At 43.3% G+C, this 11034-nt stretch overlaps 1 pseudogene; it reads left to right on the forward strand.

The window, feature by feature from the left end:
- The first annotated feature begins 8011 nt into the window (after positions 1-8011).
- Positions 8012-8086, forward strand: LOC148049338 (U4 spliceosomal RNA; annotated as a pseudogene).
- Positions 8087-11034: the final 2948 nt, after the last annotated feature.

The following is an 11034-nucleotide window of genomic DNA, read 5'->3' on the forward strand; positions in this document are numbered from 1 at the left end:
AGAGAGAGAGAGAGAGAGAGAGAGAGAGAGAGTGGTGGGTTTCCAAAATTTTTGGGACCTCTTCTGTAGGTGTGGCCTGCTTTCTGGTGGAACCTCTTCTAACCGGTTCAGTAGATTTGACGAACCGGTTCTACTGAACTGGTGCGAACTGGTAGGAACCCACCTCTGAGACATATGTATACATTTGCACTTTAAAATGAGTATGGAACAAGAATAATTACAAAATGAGAGTCCAATAGGTGGAGATTAAAAATAAAATAATCTTCTGCATGAAAGGGGTTTTTGGATTCTTTTACAAAAAAACTTCAAATTTCTTTTGAAACAGTTTGTCTATTAAATCATCCCTTGGCCTAATAGTCATATTCTGAAGTTTGTCTATTTATCTTAGAGGGTGTATTTTGAGTGGCACCTGCCGGAACCTTTTATACTTCCTTGTATGGCCGAAGATCCATGAAAAACTATGGTGCTTACTTTCAAAAATTTTACATGATGTATTGACATTTTCAGGGTCTATAGGACATGAATAAAAATGGACATTGGGGAATACCCCCAAACTGGTAAAGATAACATTTTAGTTCTCCCACTCCTTTCCCTATACCCACAGGGACACGTAGGTCTTGGTTTCCTTTTAAAATGAAGTCAAAGAGGAAATACTAGCAGTCAATACCCCAGAAGGGATTGTGAGCAAGAGTGCTGTATATGTCTGTTCTTGTGGTTGTTATATTGACTTTTATGCAATAAAAAACAGAGTTCTCTGTCTAAGTCCCTGAAGAAATAGGTTGGGGTTTGCTGTGTAATTGCTTATCAGCCTTGACGTGGCTTCTTGGTGTTGAAAAAACAGTGAATCTGTTTCATATTTCCTTAAGCTTTGCAAATATACCCTGTTTATATTAAAAGGATAGACAGTGTGTGTGCCTCTATGTGCCTATGTGTGTATATAGAAAATATGACCACAATGAGATTTTCCTTTCGGCTCAATTTGTGGAAAACTGTCTTAAGAACTTCTTTTGACGTTGTTGCTAAACTTTTGCCCTTAATTTATAGATGTTCTTTATAGGTTCAAATCAGTGGTGGGTTTCAAAAATTGTTCGAACTTACTCTGTGGGTGTGGCCTCCTTTATGGGAGTGGCTTGCCGCCCATGTGACCGGATATGAAGACGCCGACGACACTTGTCAGAACCACCTTAAATTACCTCACACACAGCACTGGCATGCATAAGAATAGGATGTAAACTTGTTTTTTAAAAGGCATCTTTGGTTTGCGTTAAAACAACTTCAACACACGCAATGTTCTGATTGCACCACAAACGCAGGAGTCATCCTTACCTTTCATAGAGGCACCGAGTTTTATAAATATGAGCATGATAGTGTAGAATAATCATATCCAAGGACCACTGGTGGGTTTCAAAATTTTTTGGAACCTCTTCTGTAGGTGTGGCCTGCTTTCCAGGTCCACTGGTGGAACCTCTTCTAACCAGTTCGGTAGATTTGATGAACCGGTTCTACCGAATAGGTGCGAACTGGTAGGAACCCACCTCTGGTTCAAATGCCCTTTATGTGCAGTGTTTGGGAAAAGGGACAGTGGTGGGATTCAAATAACTTAACAACCGGTTCTCTGCCCTAATGATTTCTTCCAACAACCAGTTCACCAAATTGCTCAAAAAGTTAACAACCGGTTCTCCCGAAATGGTGCGAACCGGCTGAATCCCACCACTTAAAAAGGGAGATATGTGATGTATAACATCAGGATGGATGGATGGATAGAATTTTAAAACTTAAAAATAGGATGCCATGCTCTGACTTTTAATGTTATCCTCAAACATTGTCCCCACCCCACCCCACCGCTGCCCCTGGTCCCATCAGAAATAAAAATATGATAACTAGCTGGCTTTATTTTCTGTTTCTGAAGTTTGAGTAGCCAGCAAAACAACCTGTCTTGCAATTTTTATAAACCCCGGTAAGAATATTACTAGTTTGTTGCTAGAAGAAAAAGTAGGTATTTCCCTTGTGTGGAGCCCACAACTCCTTTCCTTCGAAGAAGAATTTGAATGATTATCTCGTGGCACGACAAAACCGCGCTACGCAAAATAGCGGAGATTAAATCGCGTCACTAAAGTCGCGACGTCATCATCGCGCGTCATCACCGCCGCGACAACAGCGCGGTGACAGAAGGGCGTTCTACATGCTTCGTTCTTTGCCTCCAAAGGTAGCCCTCCTCCTCCAGCTGACAGCGGCAGCAGGCACGGGGCAAAGCGGGCTGCCCAGCAGCAGCAGCCCGCGGGAAGGGTGCAGCTCAGCCGCGGAGGGCAGCAGGAAGCCCGCGGGGGGCCCGAGCAGGGCCGCCGACGCTGGCGGCGGAGGAGGACGCAGCAGCGGCAGCGGCTGAGGCTCTCCCGGGGCCAGCGAAGCGGGCTTGCCCGGCAGAGGCAGGCCGCCCTCTTCTTCCTCAACAACATCTCCTTGGATGGGCGGCCGCCGCCACCGGGCAAGCCCGCTTCGCCGGCCCCGGGAGAGCCTCAGCCGCCGCCGCTGCCGCGTCCTCCTCCGCTTCCTGATGCCCCCCGCGGCTGTGCTGGACCCTTCCCGCGGGCTGCTGCTGCTGGGCAGCCCGCTTTGCCCCGTGCCCGCTGCCGCTGTCAGCTGGAGGAGGAGGGCTACCTTTGGAGGCAAAGAACGAAGCATGTAGAACGCCCTTCTGTCACCGCGCTGTTGTCGCGGCGGTAGGGTCGTTTTTTTATTAGCGCTTCGGACGCCGCGGATTTGCCTCCGCACTTATGTCGGCGCGGATAAGGGCATCGCGGTTTTGTGGTGGAACCGATTATCTCCAGGCTGTTAGGGGAACTGAGCTCACTATGGAGAGAAATTTCATTTCAACCTTTCCTCTCCTGCCCTCCCCTCCCTCTGCTTGGTGACAATCATTATTTAAAAGCAGAAAGTCGGACTGGAAGTCTTGTCAACACAGTCACACCCTTTTCATGGGAAGTTGGATGTTGGCTTTGGGACTCTTTTTTTTTTTTTTTAGCCACGCAATTTGTGCCAGTTATGGCATGCCCTTTTATTATCCCATGGCGACCTCTCAGCAGTAGTTCATGCCTTCGTAACCACAGAGAATTGATTACTATAATTCCCTCCGAGCAGGAGTCACCAATTTGGCATCTAAATTGCCCGCCTCCTATTCCAATGGCCGTCGCTCGTTTCTCCACTGATGAGGATAGGATCAGCCATAAATTATATTTTATCTTCCTGGCCCACTCAAACCTTGGTATTTGGGGAGAAGGAGAAGAAGAAAGAAAGAACGTACTTGCTACCCTGGTGGTTCTGCAGACTGTCTTCTTTGATTGTTGTCAGCCTGACAAAAAGAGCAACCAAATGGGTTGTTTAAGAAAGTCAATTAAATGTAACAGTTGAACGGAAAGGAGGGTCTAAATCCAAGTATTTTGAAGTCAGCAGGACTGGGCTGGCTGCAGTTTTTGAATGACAGAAATGAATCTTATTATCACATCTAAGCAGATCTGCAAAGCCTAAGTATCTCTAATTGCATTTCTAAGTATTCATCGCCTCTCATCTGTACATCGCTCTCTTCCCCAAGCTTGAAATTCAGATGGTAAGGATTGGGGCAGCAGAGACTTTGCTTTTTTGTTGGCATGACACTGACGATGCCACATTTGAGCTGAGTTTACAAATCCTGCGTCATCCCTTCTTCTTCTTCTTCTTCTTCTTCTTCTTCTTCTTCTTCTTCTTCTTCTTCTTCTTCTTCTTCTTCTTCTTCTTCTTCTTCCTCTTCTTCTTCTTCTTCTTCTTCACTTTCTCCTTCTCCCTTTTCTTCTTCTTCTTCTTCTTCTTCTTCTTCTTCTTTTCTTCTTCTTCTTCTTCTTCTTCTTCTTCTTCTCTTCTTCCTCCTCTACTTCTTCCTCTTCTTCTTCTTCCTCCTCCTCCTCCTATTCTTCTTCTTCTTCTTCTTCTTCACCTTCTCCTTCACCTTCTCCTTCACCTTCTCCCTTTTCTTCTTCTTCTTCTTCTTCTTCTTCTTCTTCTTCTTCTTCTTCTTCTTCTTCTTCTTCTACTACTACTACTACTACTACTACTACTACTACTACTTCTACTTCTACTTCTACTTCTACTTCTACTTCATCACCATCATCATCACCATCACCATCATCTCAAATCAATCCATTGCAGGATGAAAGTCTTCTCAATGAAAGCTATGGACCATAATCTACTATATTGGTCTAGTGTGGGATGGTAGATAGAAGCTTTCCAACTTCTCAGTTTAGAGTTGAAAGAAATTGACTGGTCCAAATCACTCGACCAGACAGTTTCCGTGTCTTAACGAGCAATAGAACCTGTGTCTCCCAGTTCCCTTAACCACTATAGTACACCAGATTCTAATATATACATAGATATCCTAACATGTCTTATTATTCCACCCTATAAACCACAATTTATGGTTTAAGATTATCTAAGAAGTCATCCATTGTGGTTCATTTCAAACCAGAGTTGGAATATGGTTGTTTGAGTGAGGCATAGGAACTTAATCAGCCACTAAATTATTATAATTAGCAAAACAATTGTAGCATAATAAAATGCCTGTTTGTTAGAGCAATAATCCCCAACTTTTCCAGCTCCATGAACCGGCAGTAGTGGCAGCAGCAGTGGGGGAGAGGGGACAGTTTCACATGTCTGTGCCCACTGCTTGTACAAATGGAGCTTCACATGTTCACCCTCCACTTGCATGGTCCAGATCCCAACAGGCTGTGGTATAGCAATAGCAGTTAGATTTATATACCGCTTCATAGGGCTTTCAGCCCTCTCTAAGCGGTTTACAGAGTCAGCATATCGCCCCAACAGTCTGGGTCCTCATTTCACCCACCTCGGAAGGATGGAAGGCTGAGTCAACCTTGAGCCGGTGAGATTAGAACCACTGAGCTGCAGATAACAGTCAGCTGAAGTGGCCTGCAGTACTGCACCCTAACCACTGCGCCACCTCGGCTCTTTCTTGGAATGGGCGTTGGGGACCATGTCTTAAAGCAAAGTATAATATACAAATCTGCAGAAACATTATATTATTATTTATTTAGCTTAATGTATTTTATTTATTCAGGGACGTGGTGCCTCAGTGGTTAAGACGCTGAGCTTGTCGATCAAAAAGGTCGGCAGTTCGAATCCCTAGTGCCACATAACGGAGTGAGCTCCCGTTAATTGTCCTGGCTTCTGCACATATGTGCAAGGGGAACATTTACATTTACCTTTATTTTGTTTATTCAGCAGATTTATATGGTCACTTTTCCACCAATGGGACTCATTTTGTCTTAAATCTGCTAACACTGAAATTAGACGGATGGAGCTGCCATTCAGAAATGTTGACTGTGTGAAAGGCAACTAATAAACAGAACCTATCTCATTCATAAATGAGAAGATAGCTAGTTTGCACTGACCATTCATTTTAGGACTATACACTGAAACTTTCAGTTGTTTTCGCTTGGCCCAGGAAATTGGTTGTAGTGTCAGTGTAGTGCACCACATCTGTAGCATCAGTGCTAACATACCAGGATCTTTAGGGCTTAGTTTTCCTCAGACTTACTTGGAGTTGCTGGAGACCACACTGAGATTTTCTATGTGCACAGCACTTCTTCATGACTGAGTTGTGGTCACTGAACCTAATTAATGAAATTAATTAATGAAATTAATTAAAATGAGCCGAGGTGGCGCAGTGGTTAAATGCAGCACTGCAGGCTACTTCAGCTGACTGCAGTTCTGCAGTTCGGCTGTTCAAATCTCACCGGCTCAAGGTTGACTCAGCCTTCCATCCTTCCGAGGTGGGTAAAATGAGGATCCAGACTGTGGGGGCGATATGCTGACTCTGTAAAACCCCTTAGAGAGGGCTGAAAGCCCTATGAAGCGGTATATAAGTCTAACTGCTATTGCTAACTGCTAAATTCTCCCCATCTTAAGATTTCTCTAAAATTTCAGATTCATTTCCAAATTGGAAGTAGTATTTGAGAAATTGTCTGCTTTATATCTCTAAATGTATATAAAGAATACGAAAGATTACTAGAAATGGATACATTTCCCTCTGTTCATTTGCAGATTTTTAATTCTCCCTTCAACCTTTCCCATTCTGTGAGCCTCAAGATGATTTCATCTAAAACCTCTCATCAGCTCCAATTAACATGCTCATCCCAGATATGAGTTGTAGATCAAACCACTGAATGGGTCAAAGATTGGGATAAGTGCTCAATATTATATGATTGTGAGAGGAACGCATGCACGTTGCATCAATATTTTACTAATGTGCATTCATCATATGTTTATTGATCAAATAATTGCAAAGAACAAGTTGATATATACAGAGATAAAATTCCATCATGATTTTTCCTCTGGAGAATTTATCAGGCTGGAGATGTATACTGTATATCAATAACATTTTACAACTAACAGTTTTTATGTAGTCAAATCATATATGCCAGTGAGTTTGTAGCTTGGTTCAAGTAGAAATCAAGATCCATAACAATGAAACCCAGCCTGGAATGATATCAGAGAGAAATATAGTCAAAATCTAGGATGGCCATCCTGTCTCTGTCTCTCTCTGTCTCTCTGTCTCTCTCTCTCTCTCTCTGTCTCTCTCTCTCTCTCTCTGTCTCTCTCTCTCTCTCCTTCCTTTTGTCTCTCTATCCCTTTTTCCTTTTTTTCTTTCATCTCTCTCTCACTTTTTCTTTCTTTTTTCTTTATTTCTTTATTTCTTTCTTCCTTTCTGTCTCTTTCTCTCTGTGTGTGAGTCTGTCTGTCTGTCTGTGTGTGTTTGTGTGTGTGTGTGTGTGTGTGTGTGTGTGAATGGTGGGTTTCAAAAAATTTTGGAACCTCTTCTGTAGGTGTGGCCTGCTTTCCGGGTCCACTGGTGGAACCTCTTCTAACCGGTTCGGTAGATTTGACGAACCGGTTCTACCGAACTGGTGCAACCTGGAAGGAACCCACCTCTGAGCCCAACCCTGGTTGCAGGTATTTCTGCAGTCCACTGACAAGCAAGCAAGCCAGCCCCTCTCTAACCCACTCCAAAATCTTCCTGAATTCCTAGAACATTTTTGGATCTACTCAAAATTAGAATTGAACTAGGATAGGGTGATAGCAACAGTGACCCTAGATAAGCTGTTCGGATCATAGCGTCTTGTCCCAGGGATGATCTCTATTCAGACATTTGTGTGGTGTTCACATGGTTATCTTTTCGGCATCAGTTGAAGTTCTTTTAATTTGCCAGGCCTTTTAGCTCTGTTTTTATTATGTGTATGATCTCCCTGGCTCCAGCATTATGTGGTTTTTAATGTCGGCTCTTATTTGTTAACATTTTGCTGCTTTAATATTTCTAAAAGTGATCTCTTCTTGTTTTAAGCCTGCCTCGCTCTGAGAACTCTTTGAGGTTGAAGTACAGGATGCAAAGATGTAAAACAAACAAAAGAATGGATGAAATTAAAGTGCTGATCATGACACAAATATTTATCTTCAAGCGCAGCCCCTTCCCTCAACTCTCCAGAACTTTCTGCAATGATCTTTTCAAAATAATGCTCCCATTGGGGGAGACCTCTAACTCCGCAGTGCCCTGGTTATAGCGCAGCAAGAACAGAATTGATTCTCAGCAGTGCTCGGAAAGTGACACTATGCAGTGCGCCTTGATGAAGTGCAACGCGCATCAAGCAGTGTACTTTTTTTAATGCTTGTGCACAGAACATTTATTTTTATTTCAGTCAGCAGGAAGTTTTTGGCACAGGGAAAGAATTGTCTCTAGGCTTTTTTTAAGCTTCTGGAGTGGGGGGGGGAGGGTGGTTTTTAGCAATATGATTTCTGATTTAAAGCAAGTTGCTTGGGGAAAGTATTCTGAAAGAATGGGGCATGATAGCAATAGCAATAGCATTTAGATTTATATACCGCTTCACAGTGCTTTTCAGCCCTCTCTAAGTGGTTTACAGAGTCAGCATGTTGCCCCCAACAATCTGGGTCCTCATTTTACCTACCTTGGGTTAGCTTTGCGCAGTGGCAGTATCGTAGCCAATGAGGTTTATCCGAGGCGCGATTATTGCTAATTGAATTATACCTGCCTTGGGAAGGATGGAAGGCTGGGTCAACCTTGAGCCTGGTGAGATTCGACCTGCCAAATTGCAATCAGCTGGCAGTCAGCAGAAAGTAGCCTTCAGTACAGAGGTGGGTTCCTACCAGTTCGCACCTATTTGGTAGAACCGGTTCGTCAAATCTACCGAACCGGTTAGAAGAGGTTCCACCAGTGGACCCGGAAAGCAGGCCACACCTACAGAAGAGGTTCCAATTTTTTTTGAAACCGACCACTGGTCCTTGGATATGATTATTCTACACTATCATGCTCATATTTATAAAACTCAGTGCCTCTGTGAAAGGTAAGGATGACTACAGCGTTTGTGGTGCAATCAGAACATTGCGTGTGTTGAAGTTGTTTTAACGCAAACCAAAGATGCCTTTTAAAAAACAAGTTTACACCATATTCTTATGCATGCCAGTGCTGTGTGTGAGGTCATTTAAGGTGGTTCTGACAAGTGTCGTCGGCATCTTCATATCCGGTCACATGGGCGGCAAGCCACTCCCACCAGGTCACATGGGCGGCAAGCCACTCCCACAAAGGAGGCCACACCCCACAGAGTAGGTTCAAACAATTTTTGAAACCCACCACTGCTTCAGTACTGCACTCTAACCACTGTGCCACCAGGGCTCAATAATTAGCATAATTAGCATGAATCAGGTTTGGAGACAACTTTGAAAGGACCTACATTTTCCAGGGCCGGCCCAAAATATTATCTCAATAACTGGAACAAAAGACAAATGACACCCCTTTTGTTTCATAGGTGGCAGGTGAATGCTATTTCAGAACTGACAACTGGAACAGCCATCTCTTCCAGCATGGAGATAGTGATATGTTTTAGGGGACCCAGCATATCTTATGCATCCTACATCAGCACTATACCCAAATGAGAATGGCCCCAAAATTTAAGAAAAGTGCTTTGCAGGCAGCTTCACTGCCATTCCTGTGCATTGCTACCTATAACTGTTGCCTCATTCAGTCTAGTGGACTCTCTGTTTCAAGATGTTCTGCAAGTATTTTATTGCTTCCTTGTAAAATTGTACTGAAGGATAGGTCTATCATTCTCAGGATAAAAGAAGCTTTCCCCACTTGACGCTCTTCAAATGTGCTAGGATTTCAGTTTCCTGGAAGATGCCTGTGTGAGAGCCATTGAGGCTTGCGCTGTGCCATACTGGGCTTTCTTTATGTTGGTCTATGTAGATTCTTTTAGCAGTTTTTATTATGTGCATAATCACCCGTGCTCCAGTATTATGTGGTTTTAAGTGTCTATTCTTGTTTGATAACATTTCTTTAATTGGACTTTCTTTAATTTTCACTTGTTCCTTTTCCTTGACTTAAGCCAATACCTTTCTGCCAGTATACATCTCCCTCCCTCTCTTTTTTCCAAGCACCCAATTGGACTTTGAATTCTGAAGAATTTCCTGAGAGAGGAGAGAGAGAATCAATCCTTTAGAAATTGCAATCCCAACCCCCCAATGTATCAAAATCTTTCTTAGGAGAAGCTAAGCAAGGGTGCTTTTTCAGGAGAAATGAATAGCAACAGAAGTACCACTCAGACTTATATACTGATTCATAGTGCTTTACAGCATGCTCTAAGCAGTTTATAGAGTCAGTATTGATGAAAGAAATGTCCTTCTGGGTTCGGCTCCAAGTGGGGAAAAAGACACTGGAGACATGGAGGCTGCTTGGAAAGATGGTTTATTGTTGGACAGGACCACATGGCTTGAGTCCTGAACAGAAAAGGTGATCACATGCTTCAATGTTGGTGGAGAAGAAGAGAAGGGCTGAGGGAGGGGCTTGCTAGGCTTTTTATAACCTGTTCAGTCCCACCTCTCTGTTTCCTGTTCCTGTGTAAGAAATGTATTCTGATTGGTTGTCAGACTCCCATGGGGCCATGCAGGGGCAACTCTCTAGGCTGCATTTTGAATCCAGGTTTAGTTGAGTTCTCAGATGCCATGTGGTCAGTTGAGTAAAGGGCCAATATTATCATGCCTTTACTCCCATCCCCCCTGGGGCTGCAGTGGAGAAGTCTTTATTATGTAAAAGGGACTAGCTTGGCCTTCTTAATGGCCCATTAACAGTGGGGACGGCAGGAAGCTACAGGCAACTATTCTGTCTTTTAAAACATGTTTCTTTCTTTTCATATCCAGAGAAATATTCTGCCTTTTCAATATTTCCTAGGATATTTCATTTTTCTGAGAGAGGGCTGGATGATAACTTCCCACAGTATATTGCTCCCAACTATCTGGGTCCTCATTTTGCCCACCTTGGAAAGTCAGGCTGGAATTTCTGGCAGTGGGCAGAGTCAGGCTACAATACTGTATTCTAACCACTGTGCCATGACGGCTCAGTGAATATCCCCTAGGCAAACTTTTGCTTAAGAGCCAGTTTTATGTAACAGTTAAAATGTAAGATTATGAGTGGGGAAAGCCGAGTTCCCTGCCTCTTTTAGACATGGAACCCAATTGGCTGGCCTTGAGCCAATCCAGGGCCAGATTAAGGCCAACTGATGCCCTAAGAACAGCCCAATGATGGTTCCCTCAAAGGACGCAAAAACTCTCACGCCGTGAGATGGAAACAAACGTGATAACTGAGAACACCTTCAAATCAAACTGTTAAAAGTTTAGTCACTCACAAAAGAAAACATTTTGAACAACACAAATAAAAGTGAAACGTGGCAGATAACGACATTTCCCCCCCCCCCCAATCAAGTGAAAGTTAATGGAATAATAACTAGTAAAAAAAAAACCTCTGCGGTGCCCCCTTTGTTTAGGTGTCCTGTTATTTTGCTTAATGGTTAATCCAGGGCTGAACTAGTCATAGACTCTTAGCTCTGGCAGAAGACAATGACAAACCATTAAAAATAAAATGGGTTGAAAGCATTTGATGTTTCTCAAATCCCCCCATTACCAAAAAGCTATCTTGCTTGCTTTTCT

Source organism: Thamnophis sirtalis, unplaced genomic scaffold, assembly GCF_051295495.1.
Source record: "Thamnophis sirtalis isolate CommonGarterSnake01/CBP01778 unplaced genomic scaffold, rThaSir2_p1.2 scaffold_1, whole genome shotgun sequence".
NCBI classification, from domain to species: domain Eukaryota; kingdom Metazoa; phylum Chordata; class Lepidosauria; order Squamata; family Natricidae; genus Thamnophis; species Thamnophis sirtalis.